General features: G+C 35.8%; 1 protein-coding gene across 8 annotated transcripts in view; it reads left to right on the top strand.

Annotated features, from left to right (window-relative positions):
* Nucleotides 1-21,173, top strand: part of CACNA2D1 (calcium voltage-gated channel auxiliary subunit alpha2delta 1) — a 427,358-nt gene that overhangs the window by 202,950 nt on the left and 203,235 nt on the right. The gene's annotated exons all lie outside the window — the stretch shown is intronic.

Genomic DNA, 21,173 nt, shown 5'->3' with positions numbered 1-21,173 from the left:
GTTTTATTTTGAAACACAGACATCATACTGTCTGTGGAGAATAAAGCATGCTCTATCCTAAAACATACCATGGTTACAGATGAGTAAACAGCCTGTGTCAAGAATAAACACCAAGAGGAAGTATTGTTCAAGAGAAAGTAAATTTTCTTTAGAGCAATAGATATATAGCAGCTATAGTTAGCTTGAAAATTGTATGAAGGAACATTGATGGAAAAATCCATCAGTTTAATGAGTTTCTAGGACATTCTACAAACAGTTTAATGAGTTTCTAGGACATTCTACAAACAGCAATAGGGTAAATATCCCACTATTTTTATGAAAAAATTATTATTACTTATGCTATGATTATGAATTATGAATACTGCATTTATGAAAAATAACTATGACATGAACAGTAAGACTGGATTTCCTTTGCAGATTTCTCAGTGTTCATATACAAGGTTTAGGTGATATTTTAGGAATCAAAGTTACAAGCTTAAATTAGTCCTACTTATGTAGCAGGAGATATGTATATGCATATATCAATTGTATACGTTTTCCTCTGTGTATATACTTGTACATGTATTTATACATGTATCTATATGTAAATATGCACAAAAGTATCATCTGATAGTGTATGTGTATTTATGTCTATAAACAGGTGCACGCTGTTAGGTGAGTCTCCTTTTTGCTCATCTGCAAGGGGCTAATTAAAGGTAGTAGGTTCAGATACTTCAAGAACACAAGCAGTTAAACTAGTATGTGCCTGTGCTTTTGAAATTTTACCTCTGTCATGTTTTAAAGACCAGGAATATTTGGTAAGAAGTGAACATACAAGCAGAGAAAACAGAAGAGTTAGTTTCAGCAAGTTTAGTGTGAACAGCATCTTTGTGGAGCACAGACAGGAAAGGAATCTTGGCCCTTGGGCTCAGTTTGCACGACTGGCTCATGCTTTCTCTGCGCCATTATCCATGGGTTGCATATGTCTGTTATTTTCAATTCTTTGTATCCAAATATTAGCATACAGACTGTGCTGGTCTCCTCAGAATAGTTGTTTTTAACATAATGCTGATAAAGTGTCTTAGATCAAGGCATAAGTGTTTAGAAGTCGTTGCACTAGAAGACCTGCTGAAATAGTTTTGAGGATTTTCTCAGGCAAAGAGTACCTAAGTTAGGATAGTTTCTGCTCATACCGTTTTCTGGAGCTGTGAGAGCTATCAATCCATCACATTCAGTAAAAGTAAGAACAAAACAAAACAGTCTTTGACAAGGTGCATAGCAAAGTTTGTACGCTGAGCTATGTGAAAGGGAGAAGGGGACAGGGAGGGGAAAGGAAAGAGGCCCAGGAAGTTTTGCTGCAATTGTCTCCTGCCTTTCTCCCTAATTTTCACCTCTGTTTTTTTGGATGTGAACATGGCATCATCCTTGGCCAGACACTTTTTGCGGCATTCCTTCTTGACTCTTCAGCCTATGTTTCGCATCTTCCATTATCCCTTCTTAAACACTTGTAGCTCCTTCTCTGGCTTTCTGAAATCTCGGTTCACACTTCTGTAATACTGTGTAATGGTGTTGTTGAGAGCTGAGCTGAAATACTCCTCAAGCATCACAGGATAAATTTTGAGAAAAAATGATACATGTCTTCAAACTCAATTTAATATGTTCTTTCCAATTTACTTCATCCTCTTTTCTTCATTATGTTCTTCCAGTGTTAAGCTCTTTTTTCAGTAACCTTTTTGGTTAGGTATGCAGGAGCCTTTTTGACTGCCTGTCTTTTTCATCAAATACGTGACTTAATTTCACTTTTCACAATAGATATGTATTTATCTTGTTTAAAATTTCTCTCTTTGGCTCTTTCCTCACATCTTCTGATATTTGTCTGTCTGTCCACCCTGAATGTTAGAAAAGAGATGAATTTCAAAGAAGTGCTGAACAGTACAAGAATTTGAAAATGAATTATACAAAGTGTAAGGGCCCAAGCCTGCATGTGTTACCATAGATTCTGATGGGAGTGCTAAAATGCTGTGAACATCTATAATTCTCTGCCTAGAAGAAGTTATATGTATTAGCTTTAAAATATTTTTGAAACTGTGTTCAATTTCTGAACTAGAAAGGTGTACAAATTCAGAACTAGCTGATTCCTTCTCCAGGTTGTTAAAACCCAGGACTGTTCTGACTTCTGCCCCCAGGCAGGATTAAGGAGAGCCAGAAGAAGCAGGCAAAACTGGAACATTAAATCGAGTGGTCGCTGAGGATCCAGGCTTGCTACTCACACTGCTGAGAGCATGTGTGCAGTCTTGGGCTGAAACTGGTTTTAAGGAAGAGTGTGTTCTTTCAAGGAGAGACTGCTGTTCTCTCCACCCTACTGACAGCCAGCAGCCACCAGTCTGGCTTCCCAAGGTTTTGGTATAGTCAAAGCAGGCTTTGGCTACACTTTACTGCCCTTCCATTCTAATGCACTGCATAGGTGGCAGCTTTGCCTGTGCTTAGTCTGGCTCTGAGGGTATGGGGGCATTTTTTGACATTTAAATAAATGGGAGAGAATATCTGATATTATTACAACACAATTTTAAAAGTTTCTTATACAGCCGTAAATAGAAATGGACAATGTGTGTCGCCTTTCTTTTATAAGTATGGAAATCAGTGTGGGGAAAAATGCTGGCACAGATATTCCAAAGCCTTTTTTTTCCAATAAAAAAAAAGAGAAAAGTACAAAACAGGAAAAGAAACAAAAAAGTCAACAAACAAGCAAACAACCTACAGCTTCTGTTCTTGATCAAGAAGCTGCAACAGGGGTGAGGTTAAAACTGCCATGGACTTAACTGGGTAATCACAGTTTACAAAATCACAGAATCATTCAGGTTGGAAAAGACCCTTGGGATCATTGAGTCCAGCCATCAGCCCGACTCTACAAAGTTCTCCCCTTTACCACATCCCCCAACATCTCATCCAAATGACCCTTAAACACATCCAGGGATGGGGACTCCACCACCTCCCTGGGCAGCCTATTCCACTCTGTGACCACTCTTTCTGTGAAAATTTTTTTCCTAATGTTCAGTCTGAACCTCCCCTGTTGCCGTTTAAAGCCATTCCCTCTTGTTCTGTCACTAATCACCTGTGAGAAGAGACCAGCACCAACCTCTCTACAATGTCCTTTCAGGTAGTTGTAGAGAGTGATGCAGTCTCCCCTTAGCTCTTCTCTTCAGTGATAATTTGTTGTTTTACCTGCACACAAATTACTCAGATCAACTTTCAAACAAGGATATACAAGAGAATATCATCCCAAATGAAATGGGACTCTATTCAAGGACCAAGATGCGTAAGCCATGGAGTAACAGCCTGAACACATACTTGGTTTAGCAGCACCCACTTGGGTATATTTGACAGAAAGGTCAGTACTAAAACAGCTTTGTCAACATCTACGCTTGGAACTGCTGAAGAGCTTTCACCCACTGCATGCACCCTCTGCCCTCCCCTCAAGGTGCATGTACATGCTTATACACTCCAGTGTAAAATTTTGAGGATGGTCTAGTATTGCCAGGGGTAGTTGTGAGAGCTAAATCCCATCAGGAGCCTCATGCAACCCTTGGAAACTTCCTTTGGTGCAAAGCCCTTGCACAAAATAACATTGTCAGTTTTGTAAGTAAATTAACTATCAAGGCGGTGATACTGCTTTAGTTCAGTTCTTTAAGGCACAAAATTGTTATTTCAAGTATTTTAAACATTTTTATTCTAGTTCATCTGTAAAATTCCCCTGTTACCTAATATTAATATTCTGTTATGTCATAGAATGTTGTATGAGTGATGGCTGAACTTTGGGTGAAATTATAGTAAACAAAGATAAGTACCATTATTCACTTAAAATTTTGGTTAGGCTCAGAAAAGAATTTTGGGAAGTGGCTATATATATATAGTAGGGTTTGAAAAACCTAAGAAAGGGACCTCTGTCATTGGGCAGAGGTCCATCTAGGGTATGGGGCCAGATGCTGGGCTGCAGACAGGCCTTCCTAACCCATCACTAAGGCAGGGACTGAGGGACCCAGGCTGAGGTGAAATAGGGCTCTTGGACCCACAGAGAGGTCAGGGGGGCCCTGGGGTGCTGCTCAGTGCCAGGTAGGCCCATAAGGGCCTTCAGGGCCCTGGGAGACTGCTTAGCCATAAGTGGATGTTAGCAAATGTTGGGTCCTAACTGCACTTTATACTAAATGCTCATTATAGATTGCAGGATGTGTATAGGATATAATTAGCTATTATCCCAATTTCACTGAAACGGCAAAGATTAGGAAAAAAAAAAGATATTTTTCCACAGGGAAGGAAAAATAAAAGACTACAGCCAGATTTAAAAAAAATGCAATCCTTGTTTCTGGTTTTATGCACAATTCCAACTTAATTGCTAAACAAAAATATTAAATAAGCCATAATGTGACATCAATTTCTAATCTTACCTTTTTTTCTTTATACAAACTTGTGTTTGAGCATCGTGCTTTTTACTATTGCTACTTTTACTATTTATTTCTCAGTTTTTACTGGTAGAAATTAATTTACCTATGTTAGATAACAACGCGAGACGATCAAAAAAGAATCTGGTTTTGGTTTGGTTTGTTTTTTTCCTCCCCCTTCTTGTATCCTGAACTGTTCTGTTTTGTTTGGTATTGAATTATCTTCCACAAAAGCATTGGAGGATGTAGTTAGCATCTGGTTTCCCTTATTTTTATTTGTTCCCTATTTTCAAAGTACATTTGCTTTGGTAATTTTTACCTGTGTTTCATAGTGTCATGAGCCCAGAGACTCATAGAAGTTCTGTTATCCCCTCGGATTAAATTAAGGTGAAATGACACCAAACGACCAGCTAAAATGTTTTACTTGCAGTATAAAAGCATTTAAGCTTGGAAAAAGATAATAAGCAATGGGCTGTCTTATAAATCTATAAGAAAGAAAAGACAGGAAAGGAAAGAAAAAGAAAGGAGAGAATCAAAGAAATCCGGATCACCACCCCTGGATCCAGCGTTGCCTCGGGGCTGGTAATCTTGGGTGGTGGGTGCACACAGAGCAAAGATTTCTGTCACCTTTTAAGTTCATTTTATCAGCTGATTAGCATTCTAGACAAAGAGAGGCAGGTATTCCACAAACTCATGTCCATGAGAGATGAGGAAAAAGGTGAAGCATGAATTATGCCCATGTGTTGAGGGGGAGTCGTGCTCACTCTGCCCACCTTTATTTTTTCCTCATTTCCCACAGATTTTTACTGATTTCCTGCTTCTTGAGCAGTCATATGGCTACTGGGGCAGAAATGCTCACCTCTTACCAGTTCTTATCACATCTTCACTGGTGAAGTCGCAAAGTTGTTAGCAAGGCCTGCATGGTGTCTGGTGTACACTATCTAGCCACAACTATGTGGTTTACCCTGTGGAGCCAGTGATTAGTGGTTCTTGTGCTTGATGGGAAACATTTGGTTTCACTCACTCCATGTTTCCCCCCTCTGAGGTTTATCTAAGGAGTTTGCCAATGAAACTGCAAGGGAGTGTGTGTGGGGTGGATCCTTCAATACACCCTCATTTCCTTGGGTGATGTTCCTTAGACTAATTGCAAAGGCCACAGCTTGTCCTTGAGGTTTTCTGTGTTTGAAGCATTCATTCCTTCAGACTACTACACACAGAACTCAGGAAGAAAGCAAAACCAAGAAAGAACCTCTCTACCATCTTTAGAAAATGACAGTACTGCAGGACTGGGTGATGAAAATAAGTTAAATTATACAGTTTACTGTCAAGATGTGCTGGCTTTGGCTGGGGTAGAGTTAATTTTTTTCCCAGTAGCTCGTATGGGGTATGTTTTGGATTTGTGCTGAAAACAGTGTTGATAACAGCGGGATGTTTTAGTCACTGCTGAGCAGTGCTTACACAGAGTCAAGGCCTTTTCTCCTCCTCCTTCTGCCCTGCCACCAAGAAGCCTGGGGGTGCCCAAGCAGCTGGGAGGGGACACAGCTGGGACAGCTGACCCCAACTGACCAAAGGGATATCTCATACCATATGGTGTCATGCTCAGCAATAAAAACCTGGGGGAAGGAGAAGGAGAGGGGGGATGTTTGGAGTGATGGCATTTGTCTTCCTGAGTAACCATTCCGTGTGATGGAGCCCTGTTTCCCTGGAGATGGCAGAGCACTGCCTGCCGATGGGAAGTAGTGTATGAATTCCTTGTTTTGCTTTGCTTGTGTGCGCAGCTTTTACTTTACCTTTTAAATTGTCTTTATCTCAGCCCACTAATTTTCTCCATTTTACTCTTCCAGTTCTCTCCCCCATCCTACCCGGGGGGAGTGAGCGAGTGGCTGCGTGGGGCTTAGCTGCTAAATCAAGGCACCAGACATGTATGAGATTGCCTGAAACAAAGCAGCCTGTAGTTGTGACAGTGCAAATGCTCATCCAAGTGCTTTACCCTGCTGTCAGATCTGAAACAGCTTATTTAGAAGTTTGGGTGACTCTGTATTTCTTTGCAGTTTGTGGCATAAGCATGGTGAATGAAAACCCGTGTTGTGATCCATGGAAGAAGACAGAAATAACTTTTAATCTAGTGCAGTTGTTAAGGTAGAGAATGTAAAACATAATAATAGCAAGATGTTGATACAGCTTTTAAATCTTACTGCTCTTCTTCATTAATTCCAGCATACCAGTGTAATATATCCAGTAATTAAAAAGAAAAGTAATTGTGTTTTAATTATTTTTCATATGGTCCTTTTGCTTGTAGTGATTAACTAGAAAAGTCTTCATCATTTTATGTTAAATAGTAAAATGAATGACATTTTCCTGCTGCTGGCTTGTCTCATGATACTGAACTGCTGCTGAAATAAGGTGTACTCATGGAGCTCTGCTTTATTACAGTGATTGAGTGCAAGACATGCACAAAATGGATGTCAAAGCTGAATAATTAAATTATGATTCCTTCTGTACTTTATTAATTAGGTGAGCATGGGATATTTCTTAATGCCTGGTAACTGCTGTCCACAGTTGCTTTCCTTCTAAGACACCGGAGACCTAGCAAAAGCATTTAAAGTAATAACAAAGCAGGTAGGATTTATCATTGTAAGAGGCCCATTAAAATAATTAACAATCCATATACCAGGCAGGCTTGTTATGTGCATGAACCAAAGCCCTTCATAAAAGGAAGACATGGTCTTCAGGTCTTCCTTTATTAACTTTTGGAAAGGTACTTTTCACATATAGGAGGAAATGGAGAGATTTAGTTGTTTTTTTCTAATTTTCGTGACAATTGTGTAAGATAAGTTATAGCAATTGCTTTTTTGTATAACTGTGGTTTTTTGTAGACACGCTTTAAGTGTTTGAATAAACCAAAATGAAGAGTTGATGCAGACAGGGAAAGAAATCAAATGCTTTTAAAACATTTATTTGAGATCATTAACTTCACAAGTCAGTGTCAGCTGTGTAAGATGTGATCCAAAGTTTAGATCAGACTTCCATAATTTATATATGAAAATTCATTTGTCCTGTATCACACAGTATTGTAACAATAAGGAAAAAACCCTGTGTGTTTAATTTCCCTGCAGAAATACAAGTTATTAAGTCTTTTTATTTTAGTTTTTACATATGGTCAAAAAGAGGAAAGAAAGAGATGATATATAAAACCCTGTGCTGCTGCAGTGTAAGGTAAACTATGCAAAATGTAGGCATTTTTTCCTATTTCAGTGAAATTCTTAAAAGACATTAGTGTTGCCTGGATATTTTTGCTTGGAATTTATTTACAGTAACTGTGTAGCATATTTCTCATCATATATTATTTCATTGTGAAGAGAGAAATAGAGAAGAAAATAAAATAGAGCAGGAAATTTCTGTTTCTGTGGAACTGTTTCAACCACTGGATATATTCTCAAAGCTTATATATATATATATATATATGTAAAAATAAAAATTAGTCTTACACATTTTAATCTTCTGTTTCAAAACATTTTTTAAAAAAAGAGGACGTATTCTGTAGTAATTGATATTCCATGGAAAATAGTGTTTATCGGAATTAAATCTCTTATGTATAAAAATTTTAAAAGGAGGATGAAAGAAACTGTTTTGATAATGTTAATTTGGTTTTGTTTGGTATTCAGGAAATAAAATGTTTCTATATTTTGTTAACTTACATATTATAAACAGAATGCTATATATTATATTCAGTAACTTAATAAAATATTCTGAATGGATCAAATCACTGTTCGAATGAATTCATTATTTGAAGTCAGACATAGATTGAAGTAATCTGGTTGCTTTTTTTTTCCCTTTATTTCTTGCTGAAATTGACATATTCATAGGCAAGTTTTGTCTTTGTGTTTAAATTTTTTGCCTTCATAGTCTTTTAAGATGACATGATGGTACCTGGACTTCTGAAAATTAATCCAGCTATCAATCTACTGATTATATTGTTAAGTTTGAGAATAATTACCAGCACTGACAATTCAAAATTCCTGCAACATTTTGTAAATGCCTATGACTCAATTTTTCAAATTTATTGTTTTAGTGTCATTAAATGTTGTGACATTCCCAAGGAAGTGTAGGGGCTTAAATGATGAGTTTAAAACACTGTGTGTATCTTTTGAATAAAAATTCAGAGAAAGTATTCTAGTCTAAAGAAATATGCTTTTTGTATCATCTGACCTGTTGTGTCAATGGATTATGAGCTACAGTTCAATCTTCATGACACTGCTTGTGAATAAATTTGTTACACTTAAGTTGGATACACGTAGATTATTTTCATGGTACAAGTGTGGAACTGGAACGGAGAATAAATTGTTTATAGTAGTGTCCATTTTATTCCCAGAAAAAAAAAAAAAAATCTTTAAGAAGATGCTCTGCATTTTATATAGTTGATTATATTTACTTAAATAGAAAAGTTATAATTCAGTTACGGCCATTAATTGTTTAATACATGACAAGTCCAGAGGGATTACAATAGAATAAATTTACTTGTGTAATACTGGCAGTCATGGCTTGTGCAGTTCACTTTTCTGTAGTCTCTTCTTCATACATTTTATCTTACCTGGCTATTATCTGATGAAAACGTAAGCAAATCAAGGTTTCTCCACTGAGTGTCCTCGTCTCCTGTTGTGATCTATCAGCATTTTTCATTATTTGTGGCCCTGCTCATCACTAATTAGTTTTATCAGCTTCTGAGGGACTCCAGGTGTGGGCTAAATCAATACAGATCTGCATGCAAAAAGGAATAAAAATACAATTTTAAGAATAGACACAAGCATTTATCCTCAGGTTCCAGGTGCTGGAGTTTGAGATGATGAAGGTCCAGAGAGATATCATAGGGACTGCTGACCTCTGTGCACAGCTGGGTTTGGATAAGCCTTGGAATATACCTGATGTCTTCAGTCACCATTAGGGATCACTGAGAAGCTTAGACACTCAAGTTTCAACTCTGCTGTAGTGTCATATGACTATAAAGTTTGATCCATTTCAAGTATTTTCTAACCACTGATTGCAATATTCATAAACATGATCTTATTTGTTGGCTATAAAGAATTGGACACAGTAGCACTGTAACAAATGTAAACTAATTTTCTTTGGGACAAATTTTATTATAAGTTTACCCATCGGTAAAAAAAAATATCCTCTAAGGTTTTTGCAAATTTGTTGGACTTGGAGAACTGGAATATTTTCTATATTCAGTTATGACAGTGCAAGAGATGTAGCCTAGTTCATTACATCCTAGCATGTACATAAGGATGAATTAAAAATGCCAATTTCCTGTCAATCTAAATTGTTGTCCAAATTATTTAACTAGGCTCCTGTACTACACTGGTCCCAGTATTTACAATCTAGATAATATGCAATCAGTTTAGACAAATTTTCTTCATTATTATTCATTCATTCATTTATTTATGTATGTATTTATTATGCATTTCTTTATTATTATGTTCTTTCATCAACTAAATAAAGTAATGCTGAATAAATTAAAATAAACATACTTTTCTGCTTTAATTAAACAGATTAGATAGTGTGATCTAGAGGTTAATTACCTGCTAATAAATTAATTTCATTTTCCCACCTGGAAATCTGCTTTGTAATGGATTGCATTTTGCCTTATAAAAGGAAGCCATTTGCAGTTGCTTATACTTTGAGGAAGTTACTGTGATGAGAAGATTAGTAATTTCCTGAACCTTTTGGAAGTATATATTTACCAAAATTAAAAAGGGTTTAAAAGATTTTTGTCTCTTAGGATTGTCTCTGGCTACCTTGCTTTTGACTTACAGAACCAGAGGAGGAATATAGAAGATGATGATTTGTTTCTATTTTCATATAATAGCCAGTTCTTTTAAACCTGGTAACTCCAGAAGAGTCTTCTTTTTATTTTCTTTCCTGCTCATTTGTGACATATGCAAGTACATTAAGTACTAGATTTTTTTTCATTCTTTGGGGATGTGGTAAGAATATTGAGGGAGGTTTGGCTGGTAGGAGAAGGAGAGAATAACTTTTTGAATCATCACCTTTCGTTATCCACCTGATATAGTATATTTAGTATTTGCCAGTAGCCATGGTTAATAATTATGCTAGTAGACATAGTTACAGCACATATGGGGACAATTAAGAGGTTTTGAAACCTGGTTGAACAAGGCTTTAAATTGTGGTTGAGCTAACCTTGATTATTGATAAGAAGTTTATTAAAAACAAGCTTTGATCTCCAAACCCTAGACAATAAGCAGAATGTCCTGGACCATAAAAGAGAATGGCTGGGATTACTTATCTTGGCAATGAAACTAATTTTTGAGTGTTCTGAAAGTGGGCCATCTTTGTTATAATACTGAAAAACACACCCACAGGTCAAAAAGACCACTCACTGCCTGGATTAAGACCCTTCCCTCAGCATGTGTATTAGTAGAAGCATTATGTAAATTGTATTATAATTTTATGCTAATTACCAACCAATCAGTATCTAATAGGCATGTTTGGAAAAGAACTAACCTTTGATTTTTGTGTATAAAAGGAGCATGAAAACCTATTGTTTGTGTGCTTGATTTGTGGAAAAGTCCACTGAGCACCCATGCCTGAATAAATATAATACCTCTCCTGAGAGTGTTCAGACTGGTTTATTACATGCTGGGCACGAATCTAGTCTTTGGGTAAGTTAGTTGTCCTAACTAGGATGGGCCAGAGACATATTATAAATCTTTCTTCTACTTGAATGGGAGTGGATGTTGATTTTTGGTGTATCCATTGAGTCTATAATAATAATATTATTTGTGAGTTTCTATTCATAACATGAAACATATGTCCATACTGGGTTTGGTTGACTTCAATGAGTTTCATCTCAGACTGAAATAAAATGGGCTTGAAAATGTCTTTGGAACATTGTGTGGATTGAAGTGCATTGTGTGCAAAGTTGGTGGTATTTGCTTACTGCCTCTGTATCATATTCTTAAAAAAAACCCCACATTTGCAATGATTAAAATTACAAAAAAAATATTTTTAAAAAATTATTAAAGGAAATTAAATAACTTAAACACTGTTTTCAAGTGACTGCAGGAATAGATAATCAAGTAATCAACTCTTAAAATAATGGGGATGATATAACAGCAAAAGCTTCTTATCCTGCCACACTGATCACTACTGATACAGTTTGCATCAGGGATCCTGCCACTGTTTCTTTGAAGCCTCAGCATAAAGGGATTTGGAGCTGAAGCTTTCCTAATGCCTATATCCTTACTTTATCATATAGGTCTGTTTTACAAAATATTATTTTTCAAAGGTGGAAACGACTGCCTATCTGAAGAGTTTTTCTCCATCGTCTTACCTGGCTTGTAGTTTAGCTACTGGGTACACATAGGACAGAGATAAAGAATTTATGCATAGTTTTTCTAAAATTAATTTGTGCTTTTTACTTGAGAGAAAACAAAAACCAAGACACACAAATAGATTGCAGACTGCCAGTAAAACAGCAGTCTTTCCCCAAACAAAGCCTGCTTCTCTGTTTCTCCTTTCCCATTAAAGTCTACAGGGGAAATTCAGTTTTCAGAAATGACAGATTTCTCCATCTGCTCAATACAGGCGACTTTCCTCACTTTGATCAACTGAAAAAAAATGAATAAGTGTAAATACCTTTGAAGCTTCAGTCCTGCTGACAGTGAATGCCCTGATCCTTCTTGCCAAGTTATCATAGACTCGTGGTGCTTACCTTACTTAACTCTTCTCTGAAAATGTAAACAAAACAATTCTTTATGGAAATGTTTAATTTATTGTCTAAGACATTTAGGTTTAATTAGCATACTGTTCTGTAGCCTGTTACTGTTGGTATCTGTTTTGTCAGACTTTCAGTTCAACGTGATAGCGAGCATTAACAGAGGTAAAAGGTTACATAGTCAACTGAGGACAGATAGCTTAATAGTCTGAGGTACAGAGAAACTTATAATAACATGCCCAGTATTTACTGGAAAGAGAAATATACTGCGTAACTGTTCTGTTCTTAAGAACAAAATCTTCCATTTGAATTAGCCTTTGTAGGCTTGAAGGCACTGCCAGCTCAAGAGTTGATCTTTTCATTTGGTAGGTACATACAAGTTCCTGTTCATCAAAGATTGTACCAATATGAAGGTGATTGATGAATATAACAAGACAAAGGTCTTCCATTGCAAGAGTGTTGCAGCAGAATTCACTATGACATGCTGAATAGTATCTGTAGTATAGTACATGGTTAATAATTACCTGTACTCTTACAAAGTGGTGCTTGTGGTTTTCCTGTAGATCAAAATACTATCCTTGAAGAGAAATTTTTTCAACTAATTAAAATGACAGTCAACTATACCAGAGAGTAATATCAATGTCGTTTTATATCACTGAATCTTTAGTCATTAATTCATCATTTCTCCATGAAGTAGTTGGCCTTTGATATTTTGCAATTAAAAAAAAAATTAATTGGTTGCCACATTTGATTAGGTTAGTCCACTGGTTGCACTAAAAAAATAGAATTTAAAAAGAAAATCCCCAAAGTTAAAATTAAATCATAAAGAAAATATAATAAAGAAAAATCATAAAGACTATCCTTACCAGTAGGCAAATTAACAAAATTCCATTGATATATTGCCAATTATCTGCATGTCCAGCAGAGACTGCCTTCTTATCACAGGCCATTGAACTATAGGATGTCTTTATGCAGAAATTATTCATGGAGTATGTTGCATTGTTCCAGAAGAACAGACAGCTCTATAGATTCTGATTCAGACGTTTGTTTCTCTAATGTATTTCTCATCACCTTCTGGGCTGTATTACATTTAACCTGACACATTCAACCACTTCTGCCTTTTAATCCTACAGTCAAATTGCCAGTAGTATTTAAAATGCATTGTTGATTTTTTCAGGAAGCTAAGTATCGTCCTGACAGCCTAAGTAGTTCAATGGCAGTTTCTTATAACTTCTTACGGTTAAAATTATCTTAAAATTGAGGAGTTTTGTTTGTCATGGAAAAGCTTTTCCTATCCTTTAGTTTCTATGATGAGTTATAGAAATTTAAAGACAGGAGTACTCTTTCTAGTATATTTTATGCTTCTTTTGAGGCTGTGCATGCAACCTTAATACTCTTTGCTACTTCTCTTTTTTCTAAGTAAATGTATAATGTTGCTTAGTATGGACACTAGGGCAAAAAAAAAAAAAAACCCACACCAAAAAACCTTACTTGTACCTTGTGGAAAATAACAGGTTTTTCTCCTGAGCTTTGAATATGATATAAAAAACTTCTTACTCAGCTTTACTAATTATAATTTGCACAAGACAAATCAAATGAAGCGTGGTTAAAATCAGCATGTAATTGGATATTGTCACAGTGAGGAAAGGAACGTGAAATAACGTGATACTGTGAACGTCATGTCATTAACCGAACCAAGCAACGGATGGGCTGCAGCAGTGCAATCTTTGCACAGACATTCCCTGTGCACAAAGTTATCTGAGACCTGCCCCAGTCATGGTGCCAGTGAGTTGACTGTCCCAGCCGGGAGCTCTGGGCGGTGGTTTGGCACCAATGTGGGCTGTTTCCACCTTGATCCTTGGCTTTCCTGGCATGTCAGATATCCACCTGGCAATATTTCCCTACAGTCTCTGTTACTGGGGGTTTTATAGATGGGTGTCATAGGATGGCAATCAAATCAGTCCATGACATTATCATGTTTTTCCAACATCTCGGGTGTTCTCTTGTCATTCACTGATGCACAGCCTGTATCAAGACTCATGACACTCACTCCTTGTTTGTGCTGCCATGTATGCCATAGCTCACCGCACTCGGCCTTGTGCCCTCGGCCATGGCTCGTTGTACTTGGCTCTTGATCAAGGAAAGGTCATGATGGTCCTGTGAGCTGTAAGTATTCAGAAGCTCTAATACCATAATATATGATCTCCTATTTGTAGCACTTATTTACTGTTACAGGTATTTTCATACTGTGCCTGCCTTAGGCCATCAAAAATACCATGCTTTGGTAAAATAACTTACCTCTCAAGTGGAGTCCAGTGTATGTAGGATATGCATTTAGACGAGGCTTGCATTTTTAAAATACATGCTAGCTTAATGTAATTCTTCACAAAAATTTCCGCTTTGATTTTTTTTTTTTTTTGTTTTATTTTCACTGAGTTTTAGCTGGATCATTCAAATTAAGTGTATTTCACAAAATTTATCAGTCAAAGTGAGGAAGCAAAAGGTATGGTATGCTCTAATGCAGAATTCAGGGTTCAGAATAATGTTAATAATTTTTCTAAATGGGAAAACCCTATAACTATACTATTCACATGGTCGGGAGAAAGGAAGGAGAGGGGAAGAGGAGATTAGAGCAGAGCAAGTGTCCATTCCATTTGCTAATCATGATCTAATTGATCTAATACATTTGGCTGTTATTATATTTTGAAAAAAGGGATGTATTCAATGATAGGAAATACCTCAAGTTACAGGGGTGAGGAGAGGCTTCGGTTTATAGGTCCTGACTCTGTGAAGGTGCGGAGTAGGGTCCAGACTTATCAGATGTGAAGCCTGAGGTTCTTCACAGGTCCTTCTAGAAATAGGATATTAAGGTACCTAGAGAATACTAACGTTGGAAACTTGAGTACTTCCAGAGTTTTAGATACTTCCACGATTAGTCTTCAATTAATTTTCTCATTATCTTGTTTTTTAACTCAGATGCCTAAATTCTAAAGTCCACAATCTTTGGATCTTTGGATCTCTGCAATCTTTGATTCTAGCCTCAGATCAAAATCCCTCAGAATTGATGTCAAGGGCTTGAAAATGTATTTTTCACATAGTGTATTTTTATCTGGAATCTGTATCTGTACATTACTCTTATCTGATAAATTCTCTGTCTATATGAGAGTTATATGTTTTAGTCTCCCTGTCTAGCATACAGATGATTAATAAATTGCTCATTTTATTTATCGCTCTGATGCATCTGAACAAATGGACAAATGACCATCTCATGAAAACTGTCTATAAATTTAAAGGTTTCCACATTGATAATTTCAGTGAAGGAATAACCTGTAAACGAATGTTGAATAAATTGACCTTTCTCACCTTTTAAAAGAAAGTATATTCTATGCCAAAGAGTATGCAGCACCTTTAACCTCCTTTATGTTATTTCTTGTAATCTTCACCTTCATCGTTTCATTCCAGTTATTAGTCTCAGTAGAATCTTGAGAAAAGCCCTTTACAGAAATCCGATTAAAAAGGCTTATCATAAATTATAGTGCAGACTTGGAAGTTTTTAATTAGTATATGAAATCTAATATTCTGAGAAAGTAGTTCTTTAATCAAATTATGTTTTGGGAAAAAAATGTCTAACCCAAATGACTCATTTTCCCATATTATGGGTAATATGAGGAAATATTTGTAGACTGGAATGTCACTGAACTGTTTGATATTTGTAATTGTTTTAATTAAAAATAGTTTGATTTCTAAAAGATCTCGTTTCTAAGTCTCGTTTCAAGATCCTGTTTTAAAAGCAATTTAGAACCCATTTCTTAAAGCCCCCATTCAGACTCAGTAACTGAAACTAATTTACTATATTGCCTTGACTTTCTGTTCACTTTAAAGGCAGGAGGTAAATCAGTATTTCCATTCATGGTTACTGAACAGAAAAAGTTGGGTAATCCCCTTATTTTACCTGTGCCATTTCACTTATATAAAAATTATAAAGCTATAACAAAAGAGGTTGCAGTAGTTTACGTTCTTTTCTTTTTTCCCTGCTTGCAGGCTTTTATTCCCTGAAGTTAGTAACTTTAGATATAGATGTAATTTTTTATTTGTGGTAGGCCATATTTAGCTTTCTTTTCTGAAGACTCTAATTGTGTCTTAACTGCATGTCAGACTGTATAAGGGATTAAACTAAAACTACCTGGTTTAGTTGTCATAGGATTTATTAGGTTGGGTTTAAATCTTAATTACCCTATATGCATTAGAGTGAACTTTTTTTAGTATACGTCTTTATCCAAGGGGCTACAAGAAAATGTTTTCTTTTTAAATTAAAGCAGATGGATTTTGCCAACGCTTAATGAAATATTTTTTTAAGATTTTATAGGCATTTACACTAATTTCATCCAGTTGTCTATGAAAGATGAAATAAACCAGTATTATTAATATTTTTATTGCTGCATGCTGAGCAACAGAACTCCCAGTTTTTTCACTAGTTTTCTAGGTCTTTTCAAAGTGCCTGGGATTAATATGATTTTAAATGTTCCCCAAGTTCTTATCTGTAATTTTAAATAAATTATTTTTTAAACTAAACAGTCAAAATCACACTTATATTTGTAATACGGTTTGTTTTTCTTGGATTTTGATTTCTTACTCTATTTCATTGTCTGCAGAACAAAAGACTCTTCATAGATATCACTAATAGCAGGTTAATTGCAGTATAAAGAAATTTTTATATGTTGCCTCCCTTTTGGTTGCTTTAACACATTTTGTATACAATACTTAGAAGTTATGGGAAATATCATATTTGGCCTTAATTTTAGATTTTAAAACATGATTAATAATTATGTAGTAATATATAGTTGCAATATCTGCTCTACTACTTTTAGGTATGCCCCCAGTGGTTCATCGAAGAAAATGTTTGAAGTGTGGAGACCTTTAACAAAAGCTCTTTTGTTTTCTTTTCTGAGAGATTTCATAATCTTCTAGCATCTCTGTAACAAATAAAGTCATGGAGAAGAATGTTATTTTTTGCTTTCACATTTTACCTACAATTATTTTTGAACTGGTAGTTTTAGGAAAAAGGATAATTGTGATGTCTGGCTAAATTATCACATCACATTAATGTCTTACTACATGAAAAGCAGCAGAAAATTTTTCTCCCCCCCTCCCCAATTTAAAAAAAAAAACAAAAAACAACCTATTTATTTTCATGTAGTTTACTATACTGTCTCACAAAGTTCTAGAATTCATTTCAGGCCTTCAATCTCCTCTACATGCCTAACACCATTTTGGACTACATCACAGGTATCTATGTTATGTACAGTCTCTAGGAAGCTTCACGTACAGACCTGAAGGCATAAGTGATCTTAATCACAGCTTCAGTGAAAGCAACATTTCTGAATAGATAGTATTGGCTGTTAGTTGAAAATCGGAAGACTTCCATTATTTATTTTTTTTTCTTTCCTGAACGAAATGCAAATATCTCTTGTGGAAAAGCAGGTATTTCAAAAATCACACATACAGTGTTTCTACTGAAAAAAAGGTTTGACCAGTTGATGGGGTAGAAACATAGAATTATAGAATGTTTTGGGATGGAAGGGACCTTAAAGATCATCTAGTTCCAGCCCGTCTGCCATGGGCACCTTCCACTAGCCCAGGTTGCTCAAAGCCCTCTGCAGCCTGGCCTGGAACACTGCCAGGGAGGGGGCAGCCACAGCTTCTCTGGGAAACCTGTGCCAGGGCCTCACCACCCTCACAGGAAAAAATTTCCTCCCTTGAGCTGCTGGCCACACTTCTCTTGATGCATCCCAGGATGCAGTTGGCTTTATGGGATGCAAATGCACATTGCCACGTCATGTTGAGCTTCTTGTCAACCAACACACCCAAGTCCTTCTCTGCAGGGCTGCCCTTAATGCACTCATCAACCTGCCTGTGCATGGGCCTGCCTCGGATTGAGGCACCTTGCGCTTGAGCTTGTTGAATTTATTGAGATTCACAGAGGTCCATATTTCATTGACAGTTCTTCTAATTCTAGCATAGGGTTTACTGAGCAAGTTTTCCTGAGAAGTCATTACGTGGCAGTGGTAACAAGGAACTTTCATCTTTGGCACTTGTTAAAGGAGGATTTATAACTTTTACCAACAAATTGACATAGATACATTACTCTATGTAATTATCTGTAGAGTCAGATATGTCTTGTTGCAATGTAATCCCTTTGTGTTGTTCTTGAAAGAATTTGATTGAAAAAGAGGTATTATTTCCTGTCATGACAAGCCAACTTCATCTCCTTTCACATAATCCTGAGCAGAGAATAGGCTTTTAACTAGCTGAATCAATAGACCGTGTCTGTAAACCTGCTTTGTAGAGAATCCAAATGCCAGTGTAAGTTAGTGTTGGTGTGAATTCAAATTTCATCTGCACATGTTCTGAAAGACTGTATTTTCCCATTCTTCTATTTGATGAGTCTCTGTGTTTCTTCAAATCTCTAGATATAGAGATTACAGAGAAAAGAAACTTTGGATTTTGTGTGGCAAAATTTAGGAAGCTATTAATACTACACAATATGTACTGTTTCCCATTGAAATAGTTTGATATCCAAGTTCGGGAAGGAAAGTACAATTGAAATAAGAAGCAATATAAAGACAATGGAACAATATAACTTTAGCAGATAATATCAATGAAAGTGTGGAAGAAAAAAGATTATTCAGATAGAACAGAAGAAAAAAGTAAGAGTCATAAGTAAATTTATGACCTGGTTCTTAATGTAATTTTTATATGCCTTGCATAAATTTGTTAGATAGAGACACTGTTGGCTTTGAAGAGGGAATTAATGCTGGTGAAAACTACCTTTCACTGTTCCAACTTAATAAATTTTGTGAATTTGTATACTGACAGTATGCTAAAGTTTCCAATTTATGCATATGGTCTCCTAAAGTCATTCTTCCATAAACTGATCTTCAGGACTGTCTTACTAAATCCCTTCATTCATAATCAGAAAAAACAGTGAGTATTTACCCCTCTATCTCATAGCATTACTGAATAAAGAACAAAAATAAATATCTACGATATTTACATTGTATATTAGGCTTGCTGAATAAGTGTGCAGTATTACCTGGTTGCAAAAGTGTGTAACAGTGGAAAGATTCAAATTCTTTGTGTCAAGAAGTTAATAAATAACTAAACTACTGGCTTGAGAACCAGCAAAAAAGCAATTTGTTCTTGTCAGCTAGAAGTGGTTAAATTATGAAAAATTGTCCTCTAAAGATCTAACCGATCCATGAATCTAATTTGTGAACTGTGCAGCATTCAGTGTGTCGTAGAATTGTGTAGCTCGTATTTTCTATATTAAGAGTAGTGAGATATGACCAACGTCAGCGTTAGTTTATGCATTAGGTAAGTAATATCTCCAGGCAGGGTGGTGAACTACAAGATATGAATAGCCTAACAAAAGATCTAATTCATTTGGGGTGGTGGGGTTATTTTAATTAACTTGTAAATGTATCATGTTTCTGAAACATCGTTCTTTAATAGGTGACTTAAAAATACTCTTTAGTCCAGCAGAAGTAGATAACGACACTATGCCAGCTTCGATCAATTTAAAGAAAAAAAAATATAAACGACGCAAAAATATTTTTGTGATAATAAAGAATCGTTTTCTTTGAGTAGATAAACAGAATTTTATTTATAGAACACAGTGTTAAAAATCCTGTGTATTAAATGATTCTATGACAAGGAATACTGTCAGGTAAGCTTGAGCAATGGGAAGGAGGTGGGGAAATAAACTGATAGCTAGGTGAGACTCAGTAGAAGAGAAGGCCTAATAGAATTGTGTTTTATGAAAATGTTCCTTTCTAAATGAAAGCACTAAAGAAAAAGAACATGTACATAATATCCAGGTAAGCATGACTGTGTGGATTTTCCTGGTCTCATTTTTCCCAAACAAAAGCTTCCAGGGAAGAGATTTCAGGGGAACTGCTTTAACATATGATAAGGAGGTGTGTTGAAAGAAGTATTCTTTTCCCCTGTCTTCTGAAGTGAAACAATTTTTTTTAAAAAAGAAATGAAACAGATCATCTTGTGATGACAACACTTGTGCTAATGCTTCCAGCTAGTCCCACAGAGTTGGATCCTTTGCAGTTTTAAATATTGCCTTGCTAAAGAATCACATGGCTTTCTGGACAGATCACATTATTTACAGAACATTTATTTTGTATATAAACATGTACAGAGTAAAGAGGATCTGAAGAAAATTGAATCTTTCACCTCTTCCAACTTACTTGAAGGCTTCCACAAGCATTACATAGTCTTTTCTTTACAGCAATCAAATGAATAAGCAATTAGGCTTTGGTCCTTAATGATGAAAGGAATTTTCTCCTGTGTCTGTAACACACCGAGTTCTGGCTTCGTTACCCAGATTAAAAAACAACTGATTTGCGATAGAACAGTGTCTTGATGAAAAAGTAAAAAAGTGCATTTTGAGGGAAAAGGAAAGAGGATGAGTTCATCTTAATAGCATTTACCTCAAAATGGTGTTTAGCTCATCTATAATATATTTCCTTTGGATCTCAAAAAGGTCACAAAGGAGAATGAATGATGTCATTATTTATGAAGTGAGGAAGATGATGGTTTATAAAGATGAACTGCATTACCTTGTAGCACATATCATGGTGCTTTTTTAGTGCAAGTAATAATTGTCATTGGCTTACCCACTTGAAAAATGATTACCGAAATAATTCTCTCCTGTTGGTATTTATAAAAGAAAAAAATAATTTTTGTGGTCAACATTTTATTTAGATTCATATATCCAAAGGTATTACCATAAACATAACTGAAAAAATAAATTAAGGCAGTTTTTGGAGGTTAGCAGTAGTCTATTTTAAACAAGCTGCTGGACATGAAGAAATACAACGTCTCCTTTTCATTACTTATTCAAAATCTATAATGGGACTTTAAAAATACTATGTACATATCTGTGTCTATTTCATACAGAAATGCACATAACAATTGCTTGCTTTCATTCAGAAAAGTATAGGGCAGAGTAC

This window comes from Athene noctua, chromosome 3 (genome assembly GCF_965140245.1).
Source record: "Athene noctua chromosome 3, bAthNoc1.hap1.1, whole genome shotgun sequence".
In the NCBI taxonomy this organism is placed as follows: Eukaryota; Metazoa; Chordata; class Aves; order Strigiformes; family Strigidae; genus Athene; species Athene noctua.
The sequence above is the reverse complement of the archived record's forward strand: the minus strand, read 5'-3'. Positions and strand labels throughout refer to the sequence as shown.